The following is an 11,505-nucleotide window of genomic DNA, read 5'->3' on the forward strand; positions in this document are numbered from 1 at the left end:
AATCGACTCGGGATACTTATAAGATACTACCATGATTTTTTCAGATTTTTTGGTCCAAAAATAAATTAGGCCAAAAAACGGCCTTACCGACCCTCCCCCTTTGTATCTGAGATGTCGTTTCATTCCGTTCCTAAATTACCCTATGTTAAAAATATTTTTAAGTATGTATTTTTCTAAACACGAAAAATTTCTATCAGTTTCAAGTCCCTTATTTTATTACTTCTAAAAACCCATAAATTACGTACAGTAAGAGAAAAATGAAAGGGTGAAGTTCCGAAAAGCGCTTACCTCCGATCAATTTAAAACTCCGTATACCTAGGTACTTTGATGCGCTAATCACGAATATGATAGTGAAAATACCCGCAAATTTGATTTTCATGGTGAAAATAATGAAAAACCCATAAAAATAATTTTGTTTAAGTTTATCTTATTGAATGGTGTAAATTTGTAAAAAAAAGCTCTAAATAAAAGTTGTAGATCTTTTGAGAATATATATTTTATGTTCAATATATTTTTACCCTACGACTGACAGTTTTCAAGAAAATAAGGGAAATGTCGGTACGAAGTGTAGAGTTGCTAAGGTCACACACGACCCCCTTTCCAGCGTTTCATGGGGGGCGGAAAGGCATCCTCATGACTGGTCACAAAAATAACTTAGGTCAGACACGACCCCCTTTCCAACGTGTCATGATGGGGGCGGGAAGACGCCCCTGTGAATGGTCCCAGAAAAAAACTTAGGTCACACACGACCACTTTTACAACGTGTCATGGGGAGCGGGAAGGCATCCCAATGACTGGTCACAAAAATAACTTAGGTCAGACAGGACCCCCTTTCTAACGTGTCATGGGGGACGGGAACGCACCACCCTGACTGGTTCCAGATAAAACTTAGGTCATACACGACCCATTTACAACATGTCATGGGGGCGAAAAGACATCGCAATGACTGGTCACAAAAATAACTTAAATAACATACGACTCCCTTTCCAGCGTCTCATGGGGGCGGAAGGCACCCCTGTGACTGGTGCCAGAAAAAAACCGAAATAATAAACGACCCCCTTACCAGCGTCTCATGGGGGCGGGAAGGCACCCCTGTGACTGGTACAAGAAAAAACTAAAATAACACACGACCCCATTTCCAGCGTCTCATGGGGGGCGGGAATGCATCCCAATGACTGGTCACAAAAATAACTTAGGTCAGACAGAACCCGCTTTCCAACGAGACCTTTTCCAACGTGTCATAGGGGGGCGGGAAGGCACCCCTCTGACTGGTCACAGGATTAGACTCAACCTTTCAAGAATTTTTTTGTTCAGTATTTTAAGAGGATCTACAACTTTTATTTGAAGCTTTTTTATAAATTTTCACTATTCACTGAGATAAACGTAAAGAAACATTATTTTTATGGGTTTTTCCTGGTTTTCACCATGAAAATAAAATTTTTGGGTATTTTCACTATCATATTCGTGATCAGCGCGTCAAAATACATAAGTATACGAAGTTTCGAAATAACCGGAGGTAAGCGCTTTTCGGAACTTTATCCAAATGAAATATTGGTCAAAGAAAAATCCTGGAATTTAAAAAATGAAGTTATCACGCTACGAGCATCTGTTGTCCTAAACACAAAAAATTTCCATCAGTTTCAAGTCTCATATCTTATTACTTCTGAAAACCATAAATTACGTAGAGTAAGAGCGGCACTTGTAGAAATATTTCGTTAATTTTCGTTACAGGGTGAAGGGGGGGGGGGGGGGGGGTGGTCTTGAAGAGAACCTATAATCCGTTAGGTAAATTATCTACGTACTGTACGATAAGTTTCTCGAAAACTGAGAGAAAGAGAGGAAAAGAGGGGGAAAGTGTGAAGTCTGTATAATTTTGAACTCTATTTGGCACGTGCCTAGATCGTGTCTATTGAAATGTAAATATATTCACATTAATGCGAATGACCGATATGCTCTTCGGTTCCAATTAAAAATAGTATACTTGTCAATCGACCTCTGATGGAAGTCAAGTGTCCTCTTCTGGATTTCTGATTAAGAATGTGCAAAAACGAGATCTGAACAAATAAAAGTCACTTGTACGATTCATTGGAACAGAGATTTATAATTAATTTTATTTTCATTTAAGAATCTTGACTTCAAATTAAAATTGAGAAGCCGTAACATTTTAAATCATGCTAGAATTAGATTGAACAATAAACAATATTTAAACACTATAAGATAAAACGTATGAAAATTTAAAAAAAAATCAATTGTAGGTTTCTGAATATTTTGTAATGCTAGAAGCTTATAATTTATTTATTAGAAACCGTTAGCGGCGAGGTATGGCAAGAAACTGCCAATTTAGACTTGATATAAGGATGAAGGAACCACGAAACATTTTTGGAAACCCAGGTCGCTTTTACATAAAAGATTGTAATAGCCTTGGGAACGAGTTTCGAATACTAGTTTGTGCCCCAGCTTCCTGAGTACTTAAATCTTCCTAATGGTTTTTTTTTTTAATTATGATTCAAATCTGTACGATAAAATGTTGACAACAATTTAAATTTTAAATTGGTCACACACTGAATCTAAAGAATTCAAACTCTGAATAATTACTAAAATAGAAAAACTTTTTATTTTGGATAACCATTACAGCGATTCGAATAATTTGTTTAAACTACCAATATTGAATTATTAATTCATTCTACAGAGCTATGTGGGTTAACGATTATTACACTTTGTGAAAGGCGCTGCGAAGATAGTAACATAAAATGCAGTAGATAAGAAGGAAGTGTAAAAAAAGATGAACAGCAATCACAAATAAAATTCTTATTGAATAAGAATTTATTTACAGTTTTTTATAGCTTTGAGAGGTAAAAACGAAATTGAATCCAAATTCCTTTTATGGCAGATGCATTCTTGGCTTTTGTTGACTTTCGCTTTATGAATGAAATATATTTTGATTGAGTGAATGCCACAAAACTTAAGATAGTAAAATTACTGATACCAACATGATAGATCTGAAGATAGTGAGCAGCGGTTCTCTTTGTAAGTTTCTATACATTTCTAAGTCTAATTCCTTAATTCGAACTCCATCTAGGATGAGGAGTAGGTGGGGCGAGGGGGGGGGGGGGGGGGGGGGGGGGGGGGGGGGGGGGGGGGGGGGGTTATATTTGAACTCTACTCTTCAAGCTCTTTTCATAGATACCCATATTGTTGGGGTTCTGACAGTATGTAAATCCTGAAGGTGTGGTGGAGGGGGGAGGGATACAAAACCCCCTAAAACGGTTCGAAACAACCCTAAGCAACGGGATTGTCAACATACTTCCACGTGAAAAATCAACTATACCAACCCCTATGAAAATGCTAAATTACAACCTTTACAGCAACCGTTGATAGCAACCCCTAGAAACGTTCACATACAACCCCTAAAAAAGTGTACTGCCAACCTCTATAGAGGCCATTCATTAAATACGTGATACTGTGGGGGGGGGGTCCATCAAAGTAGCATTCTCCATATTAAAAACAATAGAAAAAGCATCAAGAAGGGCAAGAAGAAACTAGAAATGTTTAATAACATCTACAGCAACAATTAATAACATCCCCCATAACTGTTTATAAACAACGAATAAAATCGATCGATAAATAACACCTAGTAACGTTTAGAAGCAACCCTATAAACCCCTATGAAAATACATCTAAAAATCCTACAATTGTCAATAGCACCTCTCAACAACATCTAACAACATACACTAGGAGTCACGTTATTAATTATTGTTATAGGGGTTGTGTTATTGCCTGATACGATGGGTGTGTTTTGACCGTCTTTATAAGAGTTTGGTTTTTAATAGTAATAAGAGATGGTTTTTCCCGTTTTTATTGGGGCTGTTTTTGTACTGATACTAAGGGTCACGTTATTAATTATTTGCATAGGGGTTGTGTTAAAAGCTATACGGATTGTATTAACTGATACTAGTTTTTTGTTGACTCATACAACGGGTCGCGTTATTAGTCATTGTTATAGGTATTATTTTTGATGACAGATATTAGGGGTTGGTTTTAACCTATTATAAGGGCTATCTTAGACTGATGCTAGGGGTTTGATTTAGTCAATGTTAGTGGAGTTTTTTTTGTCTGATCTTAGGGGTTGAATTGGACCATTGTTGAAGAGTTTGTTTTGTGCCTGATACTATGGGTAACATTAAAAATCATTATAAATAGGCGCTGTGTTACTGTTATAGGGGTTGTCTTAAATGATACTAAGATATATTTTTGTTAGTTGTAATATGGGTTGTCGTTGAATCATACTACGGGTCGCGTTATTGGCAATTATTTTAGGAGTTGTTGTTGACTGATATTAAGGGTTGGTTTTGACCAATTTATAGGGAAAATTTAGGCTTGTTTCAGCCAATAACACAACCCCTATAACGTTGATCAAAACTAACTCATAGTATCAGTCCGTAACACAACCCCTATAACAATAATTAATAACGTGACCCCTAGTATCAGTACGAAAACAACCCCTATAATAATGGGCATAACGATTGTGTTATTGCCTAATACTAGGGGTCACGTTATTAACCATTGTTTCAGAGGTTATGTTATATACTGATACTATAGGGAGGTTATGATATTTCTTATATTTAGGTTTTAGGTTTGTAACTGATATGGTTCTGACCGTCAATAAACGGGTTATTATTGACTGATAGTAGGGGTTATTGACTGTTGTTATAGGGGCTGTTGACTATTGTTATAAGGGTTGTTGTTTACTAATACTAATGGTTGATTTTTACTGTTGTTATAGGGGCTATTGCTTTTGACTGGTACTGGGAGGGGGGGCATTATTAATCGCTGTTATATTGAATAATAATAGGGTTCTCTTTTGTTCGTTGTTATAGGGGTTGTTATTTTGACTCATACTAGAAGTGACGTTATTATCGTTGTTATAGTAGTTATTGTCATAGACTAACAGTAGGGGTTGTTTTTGTTTACTGGTAATATTGGTCGCGTTATTATTCGTTCTCATATGGTTCTTTTTGACGAATACTAGGGGTCTGTTCTCACAGTTGTTATTGGAGTTGTTGCTTTTGGCTGATACTAAGGGTCGCGTAATTAATCTTTGTTATAAAAGTTATTGTTATTGACTAATAGTAGGGGTTATTGCTGCTGTTGACTGATACTAGGGGTCACGTTACTGGATATGGTTATAGGAGTTGGTTCTGTTGCCTGATAATATGGGTCACATTATTGACTGTTGTTATGGGGGTTGTTTTTGACTGAAAATAGGGGTCAAGTTATTGGCCATTATTATTGGGGTGTTTATGGACTGATACTAGGGGTCACGTTATTAATCGTTGTTATAGAAGTTATTATTGTCGAGTGATAGAAGGGTATTTTGTTCTGTTGACTGATACTAGGAGTCGCGTTATTATTCGTTATTATAGGATTTATTGCTTTTGACTGATAGTGTGGTCACGGTATTGATATTTGTTATACGGTTTGTTGTTGACTGATACTAAAGATTGCGTTATTATTCTTTGCTATAGGAGTTATTATTGGAGGCTAATAGTAGGGATTTTTGTTGTTTAATGATAATAGTGTTTATGTTGTTATTAGTTGTTATAGGAGTTATTGTTGTTTACTGATATTAGGGTTTGTTGCTGCCGTTGACCGATACTAGGGGTCACGCTACTAACTATGTCTATGAGAGTTGGTACTGTTGACCCATACTATGGGTCACTTTATCGACCGTTGTTATGGGGATTGTTGTTGACTGTCAAGTTATTGAGCATTATTATTGGGTTTGTTATTGACTGATACTAGAGGCCGCGTTATTAATCGTTATTATAGGATTTATGGTTCTTAACTGATAGTGTGGTCATGTTATTGATACTTGTTATAGAGATTGTTGTTGACTGATACTACAGATCGCGTTACTATTCGTTGCTATAGGAGTTATTGTTGTAGGCTGGTAATAGGAATTGTTTTTGTTGTTGTTGACAAGTGGTAGCCTTTGTTGTTGCTGTTCACTGATACTATAGGAGTCGCGTCATCATTCGTTATTATAGAAGTTATTTTTGTTGACTGATACTTGTGGTCATGTTATTATTAGTTCTTATGGGGTTTATTGTTGTTAACTGATAGTAATGGTTGTTGTTGTTGATGTAGTTGTTGACTAATAATATGGATCACGTCATTGGCCGTTGTTACGGGGGTTATTGTTTACTTCTAATAGGGATAAAGTTATTTGCCACTGTTGTTGGGGTTTTTGTTGTCTGATAATAGGGGTCGCGTTATTAATTGTTGCCATAGAAGTTATTATTGTTGCCTAATAGTAGCAGTTGTTGTTGCTGGTGACTGATACTAGAAGTCGCGTTATTAATTATTATTATAGTAGTTATTGCTCTTGACGGATACTGTAGTCACGTTATTGATAATTGTAATAGGGTTTATTGTTGACTGATAATACGCGTTATTATGTGTTGCTATAGGAGTTATTGTAGTAGGATGATAGTAGGGGTTGTGGTTTACTGACAATAGTGATCATTTTTTTGTTCTTTGTTATAAGAGTTATTGTTGTTGACTGCCAGTAGGGATTGTTGTTGTTGACTGCTACTATCGGTTACGTTATTGACCGTTTTTATAGGGGTTGTTGTTGACTAATAATAGGGGTCAAGTTAATTACCACTGTTATTGAGGTTATTGTTAAATAATACTAGGGGTCGCGTTATTAATCTTTGCTAAAGAAGTTATTGTTGTTGACTAACAGTAACAGCTCTTATTGCTGTTGACTGATACTCGGAGTCATGTTGTTATTATTCGATGTTATAGGAATTATTTTTCTTTACTGATACTAGGGATAACGTTATTGCCAGTTGTTATAGGGGTTGTTGTTGATTGATACTAGAGTTTGGGTTATTATTTTATGTTTTAGAAGCTTTTGTTATAGCCTGATAGTAGGGATTGTCATTTACTGATAATAGTGGTCATGTTATTATTCTTTGTTATAGTTTTTATTGTTGTTGACTGATACTAGAGGTCGCGCTATTATTCGTTATTATAGGAGTTAAATATTATAGACTGATAGTAGGGGTTATCGGTTTTCACTAATAATATTAGCCATGCTCTTATTCGTTGTTATAGAAGTGATTGTTGTTGAATGCTATTAGGGGTTGTTATTGTTGTTGAACGATAATAAGGATCATGCCATTGACTGTTGTTATGGAAGTTGTTGTGGACTGTTAATAGGGGTCAAGTTATTTACCATTGTTATTGAGATTGTTATTAAATGATATAAGGAGTCACGTTATTGACAGTTGTTATAGAGGTTGCTACTGTTTTATGGGTTGTTTTTTGATGCTACTAGGGGTCGCGTTATCAAAATTGTTATTATAGAAGTTATTGTTGTTGTTGATAGATACTAGAGTTTGCGTTATTATTCGTTGTTATAGAAGTTATTCTTATAGGCTGATAGTTGGGGTTCTTATTATAGGTATTATAGTTAAAATGGTTGTTGTTATTGACTGATAACAGGGGTCACGTTATTGATATTTACTATAAGTGTTGTTAAATATTGGCTGATAATAGGGATCACGTTATTGACCATTATTACAGGGGTTTTTACTCGTAATTTCTGTATTCAAAAATAATTCCATTTACTTCAAAAGACTTCGTCTTCGCTGAAATATTTGACCCAAAAATCAATTGATATTTCAAATAAGAATCCCTATAAAATCCTTTTTTGTCTCAAATGTCATCATACTCGTTTGCTCTTGAATTTAGAACGACAGAATCCTCACCGACTTCCTAAAAATCGAATCTCCCAAGAATTGGGCAATTTCCCCCGGTAAAATCGGTCAAACCTCCTCGACCTTCCTGAAGCAGAAACCAAATGGACAGAAAGGCTTCATTGAGCCTGGGGGCAGGGCCAGACAGGACCCGTAGAAACGAAATCCGATCGCAAGCAGGCGCAGGTTGAAATTCCGACACGTACTGTAACAGTTGTAGCTCGTACGGTCGCGTCAGGTCGCGTAAGACTGGCAACCACTGACCTAGGGATTTCGCCGAGCAGCGTTGGCAGTCGAACACCGTTTGCTTGCCAGCCGGACCGGTCGAACGCGAGCCAGCGAAGACTTATACTGTGTGTGGATTCTGCGGAGCGGACTGTGGAGGAGGCGAGTAGAGGCAAGGTTCGCAAGCCTCGATCAGCATAGTAAACAAAAGATGCGACTCAAGGCTTCTTGAACGTACCGTTGGGAAGAGTGAGTTTCTTTCTCGTCGGGCCAAAATCAGGCATCCACGCCACCCTGGATTTATTTCATGGGGTACCTGGTGAGTACCATTCTTATTATTTCAAATTAACGTGCGTCTCGCCATTGACAGTCGGCCACCGGAAAAGTAGAAACGAAAAATTAGATACTCCCACCCCGCGAGAATTCAGAGGAATTCAGAAGCCGGTGCATCGGAACCACTAATCGGACCTGCTTCTTCCCACTCTTCCCAGAATGCAACGCGTGGATCTTCTCCGGGAGTCATGATTCGAAAGTAAAAAAATATTCGGAAAACGAAATGTGACACTTTCGCACTTTTGCTTTTCTGGAGCAATGGAAGTAAAGTGTGACACAGAGAAATGAGAATCGGAATCAACGCAAGTCAGTATTGTCACGGATTCCGAGTGAACGAGACCTCAGAATAAAAATAGAATTTACTTCCTCATGTGTAATTAAAAGTTTGTCGCGTTTTTACAAGTTTGGACATTTTATTGAATTTTAAATAGCTCATTTGAATTTGAATAGGGAATTACCGCGCGTGTAACTGCCTTTGTGACCACGTAAATCGAATGAGGGAATTGAGATTTGACCATTTTTCGGTTTCGCTTTTCAGGAATTATCTGAGGTTTGGATATTGTTATTTTCGTTCAAAGGTGGCCGGAGAAATTTTTTATTTCTGAAAATCATTGGTAATACAAAACAAATTTTTAGACTGATAGAGACCACATTTGACTAGGTTTTTTTTTTTTTTTTTTAATTCAGATGGTTGGAACTGAAAAATATTCAGAGTGGTGTTAATTTAATTATAAATTTTTATTGAATTAGGAAATATTTTTTAATTCAATTAGGAATATTTACACTGTAAAAACACAACTAAATATTTTTTAAACTATGAAAAGAATTCAAATTTTATTTGAAAATATTCAACTTTTTTACTAGCAGTTTTTTTTTTAATTTTTAGCTCGTTTTTAAATTAATTTGAAGTATTTTTTATTTAAGTTTAGATTTTTGTTTCTATGCAGCAATGCAAATTTAAAGCTATATTTTAATTATAAACGAAATTTTAATATTTAATAAAAAAGTCGAATAATAAACTGTAGCTAAAAAAAATACTTTTTTGTTTAAATGACGACCCTTTAGTAACCAATTTTTTAAATAAATTTTTTTTTGAATTTGTAATGAATTATTTTACTTTACAATCCATCCATTGTTTATTTTAGCTGCTATTGTGAGTAATTTGTTTTCACTCAATTTTTTTTTAATTTTATCAAAAATTTTTACGATGTATTTACTTTAAAAATAAATCCATAGATGCATTCCAACGTAAAATAATTTTAATCCGCTTTTTGAAGAAATATCTTGAAACCGCAAGCTCATTTTTGCAATAAGTTGCTCGTTTTGAATTTTAAATGTGTAGGAGTCCCTGAAGCCTATTAAAAAAAAACTTTTTATTTTTTTTCTTTCAAAAATCCAGGTCATGTGTTTTAATTAAAAATAAATAATTGTTGTATTTTCAGGTAAAATAATTTTGTCTGAATTTTGAAAAAATATTTTGGGAGCTCTCATGCTCATTTTTGCAATAAATTGCTCATTTTTAATTTAATTTTTTTTAATTGCTTTTTTCATTGCCGCTTCTAACAGATTCTTTTACTTTAAAACACAAAAAACTAAAACTCAAGTAAAAAAATAAACTGATAATGAAAATTGAGAAAAATCAGCAATTCATTGCAAAAATTGTCTTTCTTTATTTTTTTATTTTTTCCCATTAAAAATCTAGGTGATTTACTTAAATTAAAAATAACGCAGTAGATGCATTAAAAGTAAAAGTAGTTTCGTCAGAACTAAAAAAAAATATTAAGGTATCTTTCACGCTCATTTTTGCAATAAATTGCTCATTTTTAATTTTAAATAAATAGACTCTCAAGCCTTTAAACAAAAATTCTTTTTTTCATTGTGACTGTTAACAGATTTTTTTACTTTGAAATATAAGAAATTAAAATGCACATAAAATCAGCAATTTATTGCAAAAAGGGGTTTTTTACATTTTAATTTTTTTTTAAATTTTGTCAAAAATCTGAGAGATGTATTTAAAATTTAAAAAAGCAATAGATGCATTCCAAACTAAAATAATTTTTTCAGCATTTTGAAAAAATATTTTAGGATCTCTCGAGCTCATTTTTGCAATAAATGTCTCATTTTAAAATGTAAATTGTTTATCAAAAAATTGATTCTTTCATTGTCGCTGTTATGTATTATTTTACACTTTGAAAGGCAAAAGATTAAATTACATATTATATACCAAAGTAAATTAACCAATTAAAGGTGGAAATTAAAAAAAAAAACCCAGCAATTTATTGCAAAAATGGGCTCTTTTTACGTTTTAATTTTTTTTAATTCTATGAAAAATCAGGTTAAGGTATTTAAAGTAAAAATAAAGCAAAATCTCCATTCTAAGGTAAAATAGTTTTGTCATAATTTTGAAAATAATATTTTGGGGCACCTCCAGCTCATTTTTGCAATAAATTGTTTATTTTGAATTAAAGTAAAATTGCTTTTTTTATTGCCGCTGTTAACAGATTATTTTAATTTGAAATATAAGAAACTAAAATGCAAATAAAATCAGCATTTTATTGCAAAAATGTGTTTTTTTACCATTTAATTTTTTTAATTTTGTCAAAAATCTGAATGATGTATTTAAATTTAAAAAGAGCAATAAATGCATTCCTAGGTAAAATAATGTTATGACAATTCTGAAAAAATATTTTGGACCTCTCGAGCTCTTTTTTGCAATAAATGCCTCCTTCAAAAAATGTCTTCTTTCATTGCCGCTGTTAATGCATTATTTTACACTTCGAAATACAACAGACTAAACTGCATATAAACCAGATTAAAGGAATCAATTCACAGTGAAAATTTTCAAAAAAATCAGCAATCTATTGCAAAAATGGGCTCTTTTTACGTTTTAATTTTTTTTTAATTCTATCAAAAATCAGTGTATGGCATTTAAATTAAAAATAAAGCAAAGGTCCATTCTTAGGTTTTGCCATAATTTTCAAAATAATATTTTGGGGCCCCTCCAGCTCATTTTTGCAATAAAGTGTTTTTTTGCAAATTGTGCTTGAAAGACGTCTGCATCTTTTTTGCTTAAAAAAGGAGTTATTATTATTATTATTATTATTATTATTATTACACCATTAAGCCATTTCCCTTTCGGGGTAGGCGTGACTCACTCGGCAGGGGAAAGGAGTAGTGTGTG

The 11,505-nt window shown here is 34.0% G+C and overlaps 1 protein-coding gene across 5 annotated transcripts in view; it reads left to right on the top strand.

The window, feature by feature from the left end:
- Positions 1-8,007: 8,007 nt before the first annotated feature.
- LOC117167481 overlaps positions 8,008-11,505 on the top strand; it is a 36,249-nt gene continuing 32,751 nt past the window's right edge. For 4 of the 5 annotated variants that reach the window (XM_033352454.1, XM_033352456.1, XM_033352457.1 and 1 more), the window contains exon 1: positions 8,008-8,310. The gene's annotated coding sequence lies outside the window, so the exon portion shown is untranslated. Of the gene's footprint in view, positions 8,311-8,664; positions 8,939-11,505 lie in introns of those variants that run through there. The other variant, XM_033352455.1, reaches the window with a different exon arrangement.

Source organism: Belonocnema kinseyi, chromosome 2 (genome assembly GCF_010883055.1).
Source record: "Belonocnema kinseyi isolate 2016_QV_RU_SX_M_011 chromosome 2, B_treatae_v1, whole genome shotgun sequence".
Lineage (NCBI taxonomy): Eukaryota > Metazoa > Arthropoda > Insecta > Hymenoptera > Cynipidae > Belonocnema > Belonocnema kinseyi.